The sequence below is a fragment of the Oxyura jamaicensis genome, chromosome 7, assembly GCF_011077185.1.
Source record: "Oxyura jamaicensis isolate SHBP4307 breed ruddy duck chromosome 7, BPBGC_Ojam_1.0, whole genome shotgun sequence".
Classification (NCBI taxonomy): domain Eukaryota; kingdom Metazoa; phylum Chordata; class Aves; order Anseriformes; family Anatidae; genus Oxyura; species Oxyura jamaicensis.
The window spans coordinates 5,105,439-5,119,689 of NC_048899.1; the positions used below are offsets into that span (position 1 = coordinate 5,105,439).

A 14,251-nucleotide genomic window follows, 5' to 3' on the forward strand; every position below is an offset into this window, starting at 1 on the left:
CATTGCTGATTATGGCTTTGGTGTAGTGGAACTGATAACAAACTGTGCATTAAATCAAACAAGGGCACTGAGTTTGGTATTGGAAACTGAATTGCTAAAGAGGCAGCAGTATCCAAAAGCAAATTTGTTAAGCCTTACTCTAGAACAGCACTTACTTTGATTACCTTAAACCAGCAAAAGTCTGTGTTTCCAACTTCATCTTGGGCTATGTATTGAACCTGACAAGTCTGGTACTGGAAGCAGGAGGCATTGGCCATAGGAGCATCCTATATTGGCAGTAATTTCACGTTGATCCCAGCTGACCTGCACTGGATGTGACTCAGTGTTATGGTGGTAGCATGTGGACAATCTGTAATGATTGGAAGAATAGTGTCAGTGGAATTTAGGAGTGAGATGATTTGTGTATTAGGATGCTGAAAAATAATAAGCCATATTTCAGAAAGCAGAAAGCATGAGATAATGATTAAAAACACTGATAGATTTTGTGTACAAATCTCTTTAGAATATATTTCCTACCTAACCAGACTCGAAACAGGTAACAATTTCACTTTGTATGAAACCGTGTGGCATTGCTGATTATGAAACCAGATGTAAAAAACTACCAAAACAAACAAACAAAATAATGAATAATGAAATCTGAGCTGTATAGGGAGTTCTAGAGAATCAGACAAAAATATGCTGCTAATCAGTTCATTCTTTCAAGTAAAAGAGCACAACATCATTGAACAACAAAATGGTCATTCTTAGATATGCATTTTCTCACCTAAATTTTAGGCCACATTGGACATTTTCACAAACACTGTTAATTTAGATTTCAAAGCAAGAAATCTAACAAGATCGAAATACAGCAGATTGCAAAAGTACAGAGTGTAAATTTCTGTTTACAGACATAATTTAATCTGTGACATCATTAATAGGTTAAAGCAACACTCTGACTCCAGTTACCATGGCTAAGGAAAAGCCACACACGACTACACAAACACCCAATGGCAATTTTTAAAATGAAAACTACCTGCTAGTATCTGAATTACTCTGAGACTATTTCTAGAGATTTATTATACAAATGTGCCTGAATGAAACCATTATTGCAAGGTAATACTGCCTAATAAGTAATAATTAATGAGCATTTCTCCTTATTTTTCCCCCCTCATTTCCTTTATCTCTTGTTTCCCAGGGCAAAAGTTCACAAGCACAGGACTGTCCCATCTGTTTGCAAGATGACTGTTACCACTTAGGCTCTCAGCAACTTCAGTTTACAAATATTTGGCTGCAGTAAGAGATGATGTACTTTTTATTCTTTTTGTTTGTTTGTTTCTTTTTCCAATAAGAATGAACTCTCACACAAAACTCTAATTAAATCCAACTTAATAGTGATATTCAGTGCTAAAATCAGTAACTTATTATTAACTATCACTATTTCTATTCTGTGTAATACTTCAAAACTTCATGGAGTTTTGAATACTACAGCAGGACTACATGCTGTAGGAATCTGGAGAAAGACACTGCCTTTACTCTGGATTGTTTACAGTTTTATCAGAAAAGAAAAAAAAAAAAATCAGGAAATTCAGAAAATAATAGCCAGTAGTAAGGTAATTAACTTTTCTTACTGTATTCAAGTTTATAGTAATTAGTCAACAGCATGCCTTAGGAGAAAAGTCTGAAGGTGTTTTAGCCAAATATATTGAAAAACTGTCAATTGAGAGGTTAGAAAGACAGAAGTAAGAGGGATACTGTCTCACTGACAGGCATAGTAACTGGTCTTATTGGCAATATTCTGCACAAATTGACCTATAGTGGCTACGGTAGCTAGAGTAATCTGTATACGTGCGTGTAGCCACTGCCTCACATAGCCTATAAAACCAACAGAGCAGGACAAAAAGCACAGTATGCCGGTGAGTTACTTTAACTAGAGAGCCATAAAAGACTGATCGCAGTTAGAATGGTAAAGATTCAATTATTGAATTTCAAGATGGAACACGTTAATATAAGGATATTTAAGAACATATATGATATATTTATTTCCAATTAATCGGAAACATCTATCATTTGGGGCAGAAGTTGTCAGAGTGTTTATAAACATCAGGATATGAACCATACCAAAATAGCTTCTTTGGTATACAATGTCAGTGCAAAAATAGTTTGTTTTTGAAATGTTCAGGAAAGTATCTTTAAAAGTTTTGGATCAAATTTACTGATCAACTCATCAACTGGTACATTGTGAAAAGACACAATTTGTGCCTTTACATCAACTCTGTTGTATTAGCATGATTCCAAAGCTAGTAAAAAAGGGTCATATTCTAGATAAGAATGTAACATTTCTGACAGATAACTGTGCAAGTAATTCATCTCTTTCAAGATTAGGCCCCTTGTGGCAACCTCTATGTAGACAGAGCTACTGAACATTCACATGTTCTTAGTGTCATTGTGGGAAAACAAGTTATCCAATGTAAAAAAGGAGATTTATGTGCCATATAAAACTATAACTACCAACCCATTTCTAGAAAACAAGGTAGCAGAGTTTACTCAATGGACTTTAAGCAATTAAAGTCCAGATTTTGAAATGTCAAGTGCTGTAGGTAAACTTTTCCCAATACATACATGTAACTGAACAAAAGTTGCAGTGAATTTTTATGTGCTATTCTACTTAAAGAGGAAAATATCACTTTATGTGATGTCATTTTATGCTTTTGAAAAAAAATAATCTGAAACATTTTGCTAGTACCTGTACTTCAGAAAGCAGCAAAACTAAGTTGCTTTTCTCTTTTGTTCAGTGCATCTGATATTGATTCCCCATCATCTGACAACTCCCAGATCATTCGTCAGAATTCATTTAGAAATGCACTCGATGTCAAATACTAAACCTGCTGTAAAGAAGAAGAGGAACCATGAATGTTGTGAAAAAAAAGCTTGATTTATAAACTATTATTTGACTATCTGCTTTAAAAGCAGAATTGTTACATAAGCAATACATTAATAACAAACTTTACAGTTTAACTTTGGGACGGATTCCCCTCTGTCAAATTTATTTTTTGTTTGTTCAAACTAGCACAAGAAAAAAAAAAAAAAATAACATCACAAGACTTTTTTCCAGGAATCAGATGGATAAATTTATGTTTTTGGAAATTCAGAAATGTCTAACATACCACTCTTCGGTAAAATAAAACCTTTTCATGGATTCACCTGAGTGTTCTCATGCTTCAAATTAAACAATAATGTACCAAGATCAGATAGAATTCCTTCTGATAACAAAATTTATAATTTATAATCTTAGTAAAGAAGTGATCTAATAAATAAAAAATAAATACAAAACTTGAAGAACAGATACAAAGACCAGCCACAGGACCTGGAGGTCTGTAACCAACGATGTCATATATTAATGTATGTGTTTATTTACTGTTCAATTAGCTACCATAGATACAGGGAGAAAAGAACTCATCTGAGTAATCTAACTGTCAGGGTAGCTGATAAAAAAGCCTTTACATGCTGGAAGGCAAAAAAGATGGGCTTTGGCTGGAACATAATGCTGGATGGTAAGCAAGGGATTGCAGTTAAAGCTGATCTCATGCATTGATCTTGGGGACAGAAGATGTGCTTGAAAAACACAAAAAATATGTCCAATGGGTTATTTCTTATATTGTTCTACTTGTATTATCCATAATCAGACATTGATACACCGGAATGATAAAACGCTAACATCATCATCTCAAAATAAATAAATAAACAGAAGATTAATGATTGATCATGGTTTTAAATGATAAGTACAACAATTTCCTTTGAATCATTCATCAAAAGGATTGAGAATTATATCAGGAAGAAAAATTACAGCAGTTTAACTTCTGTCATTTTCCCACCTTTTACTAAGTAATTTACATTCCTTTTTATTTTTCCGTATTATGAGATCATTTCCAAAGCTTAAAATAACTTGGCAGCTCTACAAACATATTCTGTTTTCTTAACATTTCCTTGTTTACTTATTACATGGATTAGGTTTTTGAACAGTGGTTTTCCGGCAAATTAGTAAAAACCTGCAATGTTCTTTTAAAGGAAGATAAGAGTCACACACAGTGCAATCCAAATGGCTCAATTTTGAAACTCTTTATTAAATGTATCCTTAAAAAGATCAATCCTAATGATTCCAAGAACTAAACTATTTGTTAAAGTGAATGTTAACCAGTGTAGAAAAGATTGTAAAAATCATCCCAGAGAAATCACTCTCTCTCTCTCATGTTTAATGACTAACAAGCTGGATGTAAAGAATGGTATATTCAATAAAGACTACCTTGAATATATTGTGCAGTTTGTAAATGACATGTTGCCCTCCACAACAGGCATGTCCTCCCGGCATTTTAGAGGCAAACCAAAAAGCATTTAGTGTAAGAAATCCAGTGGTTTGTGATTACAAATCATTACTAAAACAGTGTGAACTTGAACATATTTTCATGATGTTCATTATAATTCTGAATTTCAACTGCAAAACCCCAAATATTTTGTTATCAGGAAAGCTGGAAAGGAAAGTGCTTTTAAGTCAGCTCATTTTGGTGACAACAATTTATGATGCCATCTTCCAGGACAGCCAAAACTCACTGGTTGGGTTTTGATTTATGAAACCAAAAAGGAGTGCTGGGAAAGCCAGGAATAATTTATGGAAATCATCAAAAGATTTACAGTTGGTTTGAGTCACTGTAGATCCATTGCAGTTATCTGATTTACAACAGCCAAAGAAATTAATCATAAAAAATGTGGATAAAAACCCAACATATTGCAATTCAAGCTTCGTCAGTCTAAGATAACATTTACCTGACTGTTTTGATTTCTTCGGTTCTTTGATTTTTACAGCAGCAGCTCAATGTCCCATAGCTTGAGTTAAGTAGATCTCAGGAGACTTCTTCTCATTATCTCTAAGAAAAGTTAAATGTTAGAACATCCTGCAAAACTCTATAGGATTTCATATGCTGCTCAAAATAAATAAATAAATATTTTTAAAGAGAGAGAGAGAGAAAAAAGACTTTGTTTGAAGACTCTCTTTTCACCTTTGACTTTTATTTTTAAAGAAAAAGTCAAGGGTGAAATATTCTGCTCGTGTTACATGAGCAGATGCATACATGCAATATATACATGAGAGATGAATATAACTTGGAATAGCAGATATGAACCCCTAAACTGAAAACATTTTTTGACTACCACTGAATACAGACTCCATCAGTGCTCTTACTAACACTTGAAAATCTTGAAAGAAAAATAGGATGTGTTGAGTTGATCTGTTTTTTAATGGCCATTGCAAGTCTTTTTAGGTCATGTAATTCAGGGGATCTCTCTTTGAATTAAAAGTACTGGTTTTTTTTAAAGGGCCTTAGAACATACTTTAAGAATTTCATGATTCTTTGTAGCAGACACTGAACATTGGTGCTTTAGCACAGCACAAACTGGCTGAAGACTTTGTGCAATCATTACGGACACTTTAAATAATAATACATCTCAGGTGGGACACTCTACAAAGAAAGCACACAATTATTAATCAGTTGTTAACCTATCAACTTCAGTAAAAACTGGGCTTTGGCATCTTTTGGAATGGACTATGCTAAAACCTCACTAAAGTATAAAAAGGAAAAAAAAAAAACAAAAAAAACTAGAATTTCATCAGTGTTAACAATCATCTGTGGAGAGATTTCAAACTCAGTGGGGACTGAGAAGTTATTCTGGAATGCCCCAACACACTCACAATTTGTCTGATTATACCAGCCACTGGAAAGCGTTACTAACAGATTTACCCAATTTACCATGGCCCAGACCAGACCATGCCATTCACTGGAGTTATACCCTGCTACCCTTTTCAGTACCATGAGAGTGTGTTGGGAAAATGAGCATAGGAAAGTGTTTCAAATCCCCCAAATTTAGGTTCAATACAACCTCAGGTATAAAGTAACCCAATGGTCACAAGATATCTTGACCATTACCTCCCATTTAATAAATCCAAGATAAGATGAACAGATTTTTTTTTATTATTTTTTTTATTATTTTTTTTTTACAAAATCCAAACAGATAACAGTTATAATGTTTTGTTGTTGTTTGTTTTTTAAGTGTCACGTGGCAAAGGAAAAAAAAAAAAAAAAAGTGAAATTTGCTTAATCTTAGGTCAAATGTGAAATGTGTCTGTGAAATCCAAAAGACCGCTCTGCATCACTTACCATGTAGTCAGGAATTCCACCCTGTTTCATTCCCAGGGAAAACTTCAACTTGAAGAGTCAATAGGTTTTTCCATTTCTTCCAAATACACCTAGAATTTGCTTGGATTTGTTTTCAGCACTTTATCCAGTGGATACAAATCTTTATTATTATTCTTTGGTTTTCTTTATAGCCTATCTTCATCAACACTGTATCACCTAAAATAATAAAAATAAAAATAAAAATGTCTGGACCCCTACCTGGGCAACCTGCTCTAGGAAACCTGCTTTGGCAGGGGGGTTGGACACAAGCAAGGTCCCTTCCAAGCCCTACAGTTCTGTGATTCTGCGAAAACAGTAGGGAGAATGAAAATTACACTTGAGGTTTTTCCTCTTGCCATCACATGCAGACAATTATCTTCAGTTATAGTAAAACAACCAGGAAATGCTAGAATGGCAGTGGTCAAAACAACCTTACTGCAGTCATCTTTTGTGCAAATATTTATGTTCATGTTACGTAGTCTATGCTTACACAGTCACTGCTATTATTTTCATAAAGATTGCTCCTCATCTAATGGCACTTGGTGGTTCTGAACTGAGAAGTAATCCAGACTGCCTATCATGCTTTTACAACCCCCCACCTCATTTTGCCAGAAGGGGAAACAGCAAGGCAGAGGTATACTGCAAAAGCTCATGTCTTGTTCTTATTTCTGTCCTGCCAATTATCCTTGAGTTTTTCTGTAGAGCTCCAAGCATGTCTTCAAACTAAACTTCACCTTAGTAATGTTCATTCTTCTTTCTCTTCTAGGGCTAGGTTTGCACTGCTTTATTCTGAGCTAGCTATTTTGATTAAAGAATCAAAGTATAATAGCAGGAAAATGATTTTTTGTTTTCCTAAAACACTTTTTTTAATTTCATGTAGACATCCTAAATATTGAAATTGAAGACCTAGGACACAAACCACTGAAATGCTGAACCCTAATAGCAGCAACTGAAGTCAAGAGAATCTGTATTCGAGTATACCAGTGATGGTGGTTTGCCTTGTTGCTGAATCTCAGCTCTCCAATTGCAGTATGAACATAATTCTACCTTCTGACCATTCAGCTGTTACATGTCATAAACCAATTAATGGGGGGTGAGGAATTTGGTTATTATAGACATGTCACTAGTAAATGAGTAATTTTGTTTTTCACAGTAGGATTTGAAAAGTCTGTAATTAATAAGATAATAAGAATACACATTAATAAAGGAGAATAAAATTAAATAACAAATAGCTGACTAACGATCAACATTCATCTTGTCTGCTCCTTGGGGGCTTGGTTCCTATGCAAAAAAGAAGCATGCAATCACATCATTAAAGGCTGAATCATAATGAATATTCACAGAGACGGAACAAAGTTTCACAAGAATCCACCTTCTCTAATTATCTGAGTTTGCCTGAATTCAGTATATAATAATATATTTCTAACATAGCTAACATAAGCTGGAAGCAACCACAAGAAAAGCCCTTATAAAACCCACATATGCTTGGGCAGAGGTATGCTCAGTTTCCACAGGATTTGGTTTTGGCTTCTGTGTACTCTGGTCAGCACAAGGAATTACAAAAGGCCCGGTTCTTTTTTTTTTTTTTTTTTTTCTTTTTCCCCAGACATTTTTGGTTTTTGGTCTGGCAACCTTTAGGAAGTACTGAGCACATGCAAAATGTGACTTCAGAAACTTACAAGTTGGGTAAATTTCAAGTGTTTTCCAAGACAGCATAAAAAATACCACCCCGACACATGTAATGGCACATCCAAATTTGAAGTAATATCTCAGGAGAAGAAATCCACCAGAGCATTTCCATTACAATACTTCAATAATTATTTAAACAAACAATTCAGCATATCTTCCCAGCTCCCTGGCAATGTCTAAAACATTTTGGCTGTATTTTTAATGAAATCTCAGACTAAGGCAGACATCCAACAAATGAAATAAATCCCCCAAATCAGAGTTTTATAAAGTTACAAGCAGCAGAAAAGACAATCTTACAATGAGAGTTGTCATGAGACTTTAACACGATGAGTGTTTCTGTCCACCCTACCTATAGAGCAAATTAATCTATGCTTTCATCTTGTAGTGAAACCATGTTCTATTTGTACCAAAATGAATTTTTATAGGTTTGAACTAAAGCCAGAAAAGCTACAGTAGAAAATCTATGCTTGATAAAGGAAAGAAGCAAAGCAGCTAGGCTGGGCTCATAGGTTGAGTTAAAAACAAAAAGTGTAACAGAGATATAAAATTTGCACAGTAACATGGTCTAGGCAAAAGAGTAATATTCAAAGCATGACAGGAGCATGAGAGAAGATAAAAGGTATACCTATCAAGTTCTCATTTTTACCATTGCCCAATCATAGAAATTAATGCAATGTTTTCAGTGAATAATCCTAAATGATGAAATGAGCTATTGAAAAACAGAAAACGCCTCTTTGAGAAAGAGCTGGGGGAGTAGGGCATGGGGTGGGAGATAGAGGAGAAATTGGACATACACAGCAACTACATCAAAGTTCAGCAACTGAAAGTTATTTTCTATAATTGTCTGATTTCCATATAGCCCGCATGCACGAGGAAGGTAGTTCATAACTAGTAGCTCTCTGGCTACAGCCATTAGGAAGACCACAGAGGGCTGGCTGCCTGCAGAGTAGTCTTTGCATCAATTCTTCAAATAAATGTTCCACGTTTTTCCTCTCCTGTGGACAAACTGGCCAACACATTAAGGACTCAGCCTTGACAACCTGATTGTCTTCTCCCTCCTGTTAGCTTTGTTCCACATCTGTTGTTTTTTGTTGTTGTTGTTTGTTTGTTTGTTTCCTGGCTCCAGAGCCAGCTAAGCACTGTCTGAGTGAAATGTTACAGGATGGCCTCTCCTCTCTCCAGGCCACCCAACATCACAAGAGGTGGCCAGAAGCATGTTTTAATTAAGCAGCTTGTTTTAGTGCAGTAACATTGCAAAACATACAAAAATCTCTCTCCTCTTCATTTGGGTAGCCGTCTGGACGCCTACCTGGGCAGCCTGCTCTGAGGAACCTGCTTTGCAGGGGGGTTGGACCCGATGATCTTTCGAGGTCCATTCCAACCCCTACAGTTCTGTGAAAGTTCTGTGAATTTGGTCATGGAGTTAGTAAAACCTTTGAAGTAACATTTAAAATACTTCATAATATTTAAAAGTTGTACCCACCTGCACATGCACATATAATATTCAGCAAGCAGTGCACTGTTGAGTATGGGTGATGAACCAGATTCCTAAGAAAAAACAGAACATTGAAAAACAAATTTAGTATAAATGGCAGGATAGGAACTTCCTTACATGTTTCAGTGTGTTGACAGTTCAGTTTATTACCCACATACTTATTATACTCAGACATTAAGCCAATGTCTGACTTGTTCAATGTTAGTTGTTTTGATTTGGGTTTGTTTTGTTTTGTTGTTGTTGTTGTTGTTGTGGTTTTTTTTTGAAAGACACAAGGAACTATGCAATTGAGAATGGAGTTCCAATACAATATTAAACACTGAATTATTTTTATTGCACAAAAATGGTCATACAAAGCTTGGCTGGAAGCCAACTTTGCTGAAATTCGGTTGTTCTATTCTAGTAAACTATAAACTGAATTCTAAATAGACCACTTTTTGTTTGTTTTTAAAGCAAAGAATTTACAGAATTATTCTAATTTTAAAAATTGTGGTCAATAGTATAATGTGATCACTACATTGTTGATTTTGACACACACAGGCAGAAATACATTATCAGATGTTACTTGTTCACATCACTTACAATAAGGGTTCTTTCTGCTAAAATATTTAGAAATGAGGAATTCATTACTTTCTCTGTGAGACCAATACGTAAAATGCTACACACACAAACACACAAGTAAGTTCTGCTGGCTTTCCGTATTGGTAGAAATTCTAATTTTAGAGCAAATTCTAATTTTTGGAGCAAATGTCAGTCCAGTAAGGGAGCAGATGGGCTCTGCAGTTTTATGTTGAAAACTTCTCGATTTCTAAAAGTTTTCACATGATAGTGGGAAATAAATAAATAAATAAATAAGATTTCTAGTCTGCTAGGAAAAAAAAAAAAAAAAAAAAAAAAAAAAAAAAAAAAGAAAAAACGGGAAGGATTTTTAGCCTGCTAGAAATCAGTAGCCATTAGGAAAAATAATTTATAATCTTTCAAAACCAGGGTCATTTTCCTCCTTCAAAGAACAGTGAGGGTTTTATTTTATTTTCCCAAGACCACCCTCTCAGAATTAAAGCAATGACTCACCACAGGAGATTAGCAATTATTAGTGTTAAATTTATCTTTGAAAATTCATATCCCTGTCCTGATTTTAACAATTTATAGCTCTGCTACTTCATGTGGAATAACCATATAAACTGCTTCTAAATTAAGAACTCCTTCAATTATCTTATTGGTATCTGCATATGAGTCCAATTTAATTTAATGAGAATGGCATTCATTAAAGAGAGCTTAAAGACATGTCTGGGAATACACAGTGTGCAAAGTCCAAGTTTTACCCTAGCTCTTGTACTCAGCAAAGAGGTTCCCACTTAAACCCCCATCTCTCCACATCTTGTAACTTACCCTTCTACACACTTCCTGTGGAATCAGGTAATACATTTCTGGGAGCTTCAGACTGCTCTAAACGTTGTTTAGGTGAATATGTAAGTTTCAGTAATTTTTTAGTTTCTTCTGCAGACATAACTTTTAAGTTCAGTTGAAAAAGATGACATGTCAGACAAGTTTTTCCAAGTTCTGTATCTCTACCCTACTCAGCTTCCAGCAGGGCTGGAATCACAAATCTATAGGGCTTGGATTATAACGAAATATTGAAGAATGTATTTTATAGATGTAAAACCATAACAACATTTCCTTAGGACATATATTGCTGTACAAAATGGCTGGTTTTAAAGCATGAGTTCTAGGCTGTACGCATCAGACAATGCTAACTCAAAAAAAAAAAAAAAAAAAACTTTTGCATCTGTATTGTCCATCATATTGGAGGTGACAGATTTATACCGCTCCTGCAGACAGACCATGTATTTCAGGAGTAAATGTTAACAACGGCTGCACAGGAAAGACTGTCCTGAAAAGACTTCTCTGATGCTTATTCCCTGAAAAATAAATTCCAGTGTCTTCTGACATGATATAGTCACTTTCATTATCAAGAAGTAATATTCCAGCAGTGACATACTCAGCCCACAAATAATTTCTCATTAATGAGTTACAACATTTATTCAAAACTGACCTCCATTCCAGTAAAAACACAATTCATTAAACAAGATATAGAGTGTATATTTGGTAAAACTCAGGCTGTTAAGCAGGTGGTCCTCACTAATTACTCATGGAGGAGAGAAGGGCAATCTCTTTTCATGCCCTGCCCGGGGAGTCAGGCAGTCTGGGTTCTATTCCTGGCTCAGACATTAACAAGTCACTTCATTGCTCTGTTCTTCATCCCATGTTCTTAAATGAGATAACAACATTTCTCTTATTATTTGGTCCCTTCAAAATACAAATCCTTTATGGCAGAAGTAGTGTATCAAAAGCGTCCAACTCCCCTGAGGCTTGAATTTTGTTTGGGCTTTCTAAATGGTTGCTTGTTTTACAACAGTGCAAATATTCGTTACTGTATCTGTATTTTTAAGGTTAAAATCTACAAAGCATAAAGTTCCTAGATCCTCACTGAAGCATCTAAATAAGGAGAGGCCCATGCAAAATAGAAGAAAAGAAGAAGACCAATCAAAATCTGAGGAAAAGATTCTCATCAACAACATCAGGCATTGCTACTTGTTACGTGGCAGTTAGGAACATCAAAGAAGGGTGAAGTAAATCTGTGTAGATCATATTCTAGTTCTTCAGAACAACTTTTAATCTCTGCTTTTAATTTTAAGACCTTTAAATAAAACTTTTATTTTCTTTTTCCAAGTTCTGCACCTGCTAGCCCTTTGTTTTTTAGTTTGTTTAGTTCTTTAGTTGTTTTTTCCTATTCCGCAGTGAGTTTCGCTCTTCCTAACAATAGTCCTCATTCAGGAACTCCCTTTTATCCCTCCACGTTTACATGTACTATAAACAGACAGAGTCAAATTCACTCGAGAACACATTCTCACAATTGTCCTTATTATTTCATTTTCTTCAGAGATTTTTTTGCTGTGCTTCATTTTGACCCCTAGACAAAATCTGCCTACTTACAATGAGTACCTGTAAAGGATTATGGACCCCTCAGACTTACTATAGAGGAACAGGAACGCTGCTGGCCGTTAACGCATTTCTATTACAGATCCTGCAATAGCCTTTTGAAACATTACAATGAACATGTTAAAAGTATTAGAATCTGCTGGGGCTAACACATTTAACATCATTAAAATCAATACAAGTTCCAAATAAATATTCTATGAATCTTTGTTCAAGGGATTAACAGAAGTGTCAACAAGAACTTTGCTTACAATAGACTTACTATTCCCATCAAAGGCTGAAGCAGTCAAACATTACCTGATATTTTTTCTGGGCCAGCCTTTCTCAGAAAGGGCTACCCTTGCAGTGATGCAGCACAAAGCCACTTATACCTTGGAAGTACTGTGGCTTTCAAGCAGGAACCATGGCTCATGCTGCTCCCTCTGCGTTGACAGAATATTGACTCAGTTTTCTTAGACAGCAAGCATGTAGGCAAGTTTTTGATTTGTGTTTACACAGAGCCAAAGAAAAAAGAGGCAATCCTCATTCACAGCAGCAATTCTTAGGTTGCAGTTAGACTGACCTTTGTACATATCTCATTTGCTGTGCTCTCCTACTGATCCAGCTGCTTTTTCACCAGCACTTCCTTGACTGTACAAGGTGCCTTCATCACAAGGCCCAAGATTCCTCTCTTTAGAAACTACAGCTTGGAGTGGGGAAGAATGGATTTTGTCCCTCTTGCACTGGAGAAAACACATGGATGCAGCTGGGTATACAGCAAGTAACTAGGGTGCACTGAAAATATCCTTAGGTATTTTGGACACTTAAGCAAAAACACAATTAAGGAACATGCTAAGTATTGTCAGCTGAGTTACTTTTTCATATTCTGTAGGCTATCCCACAATTAGGTAAAAATAAGTAAAGAGAAAAATATACCATATTTGCAAAAATGCATGTAGTATTAAAAAATGGAATAAATAAAAGTGAAATAAGCCATGCAACTTGGTCTATTCTACTTAGGAAGTTTCAGCCAGTATGTAAAGATCGATTTAGTGTGCAGCACCACTCCAGACAATTAATATCACTGACATTTCTTTGCAATTTCAATTAGCCAGAGGATAAATTCACACCAACATGTGAAAGGGCAGCTGCTTTTCTTTTATTTTTTTTTCTTTTTTTTTTCCTTTTTTTTTTTCAGTATTATTTGAATTTAAACTTAAATTCTAAATTCTAATGAATTTTCTCAGCTTTCCTGATAAAGGGAAAGGTGCTAATTTTCAACTTGTATGATGGTTTAATGAAAAACTACAGTAACTTATATGGATTTTAAGCTATCAGGACATTAGAGATATTTAATTCACTGTCAGCAAAACACCATAATACAAAGTTCTGAATGAAACAGATTTCACTCCATTTTAGTCATCAGCCTAGCTTGTTTGCTCTAAAGCATGATATTTATTTTGAATAAGTGTATTAATATTAAGACTTTTTGTTCAAATAGTGTACTCATAAAAGCAAAAAAATAAAACCAGATATTGCTACATTCTCATACTTTCCTGTCATAAACATATTTATTATTATTATTTTGAATTCCTAGTTTTCAATATCCACAGTACCTTTTAGCAATGAAATGACACAAAGACTCAGATGAAAAGCTTACATTGCTAATTTGTAACTTCCAACAAGGAAAACCAGGGAATTTGACATGATAGTTTCAAAGCAATTTTATATAAATCCACGGAGTTTCATGGGGGAAATATTTCTTCCCTTCTTATTAGCATAAACTCCATATTTACTTTGGGCAACCTCAAAAATAATTATTCAAAAATAATTTACACTGAAAGTATTAGCAGTATGGAATACTTTCCTCCTTATTATGTAAGAATTA

General features: G+C 34.9%; 1 long non-coding RNA gene across 5 annotated transcripts in view; it reads right to left on the minus strand.

The window, feature by feature from the left end:
- Positions 1-6,457, minus strand: part of LOC118170081 — a 56,014-nt gene extending 49,557 nt beyond the window's left edge. For 3 of the 5 annotated variants that reach the window (XR_004752479.1, XR_004752477.1, XR_004752478.1), the window contains exons 1-2: positions 4,798-4,986; positions 156-349 (exon numbers count right to left, since the gene is read on the minus strand). This is a non-coding gene — a long non-coding RNA (uncharacterized LOC118170081). Of the gene's footprint in view, positions 1-155; positions 350-4,797; positions 4,987-6,422 lie in introns of those variants that run through there. The other 2 variants (XR_004752480.1, XR_004752476.1) reach the window with 2 other exon arrangements.
- Between the last annotated feature and the right edge of the window lie 7,794 nt (positions 6,458-14,251).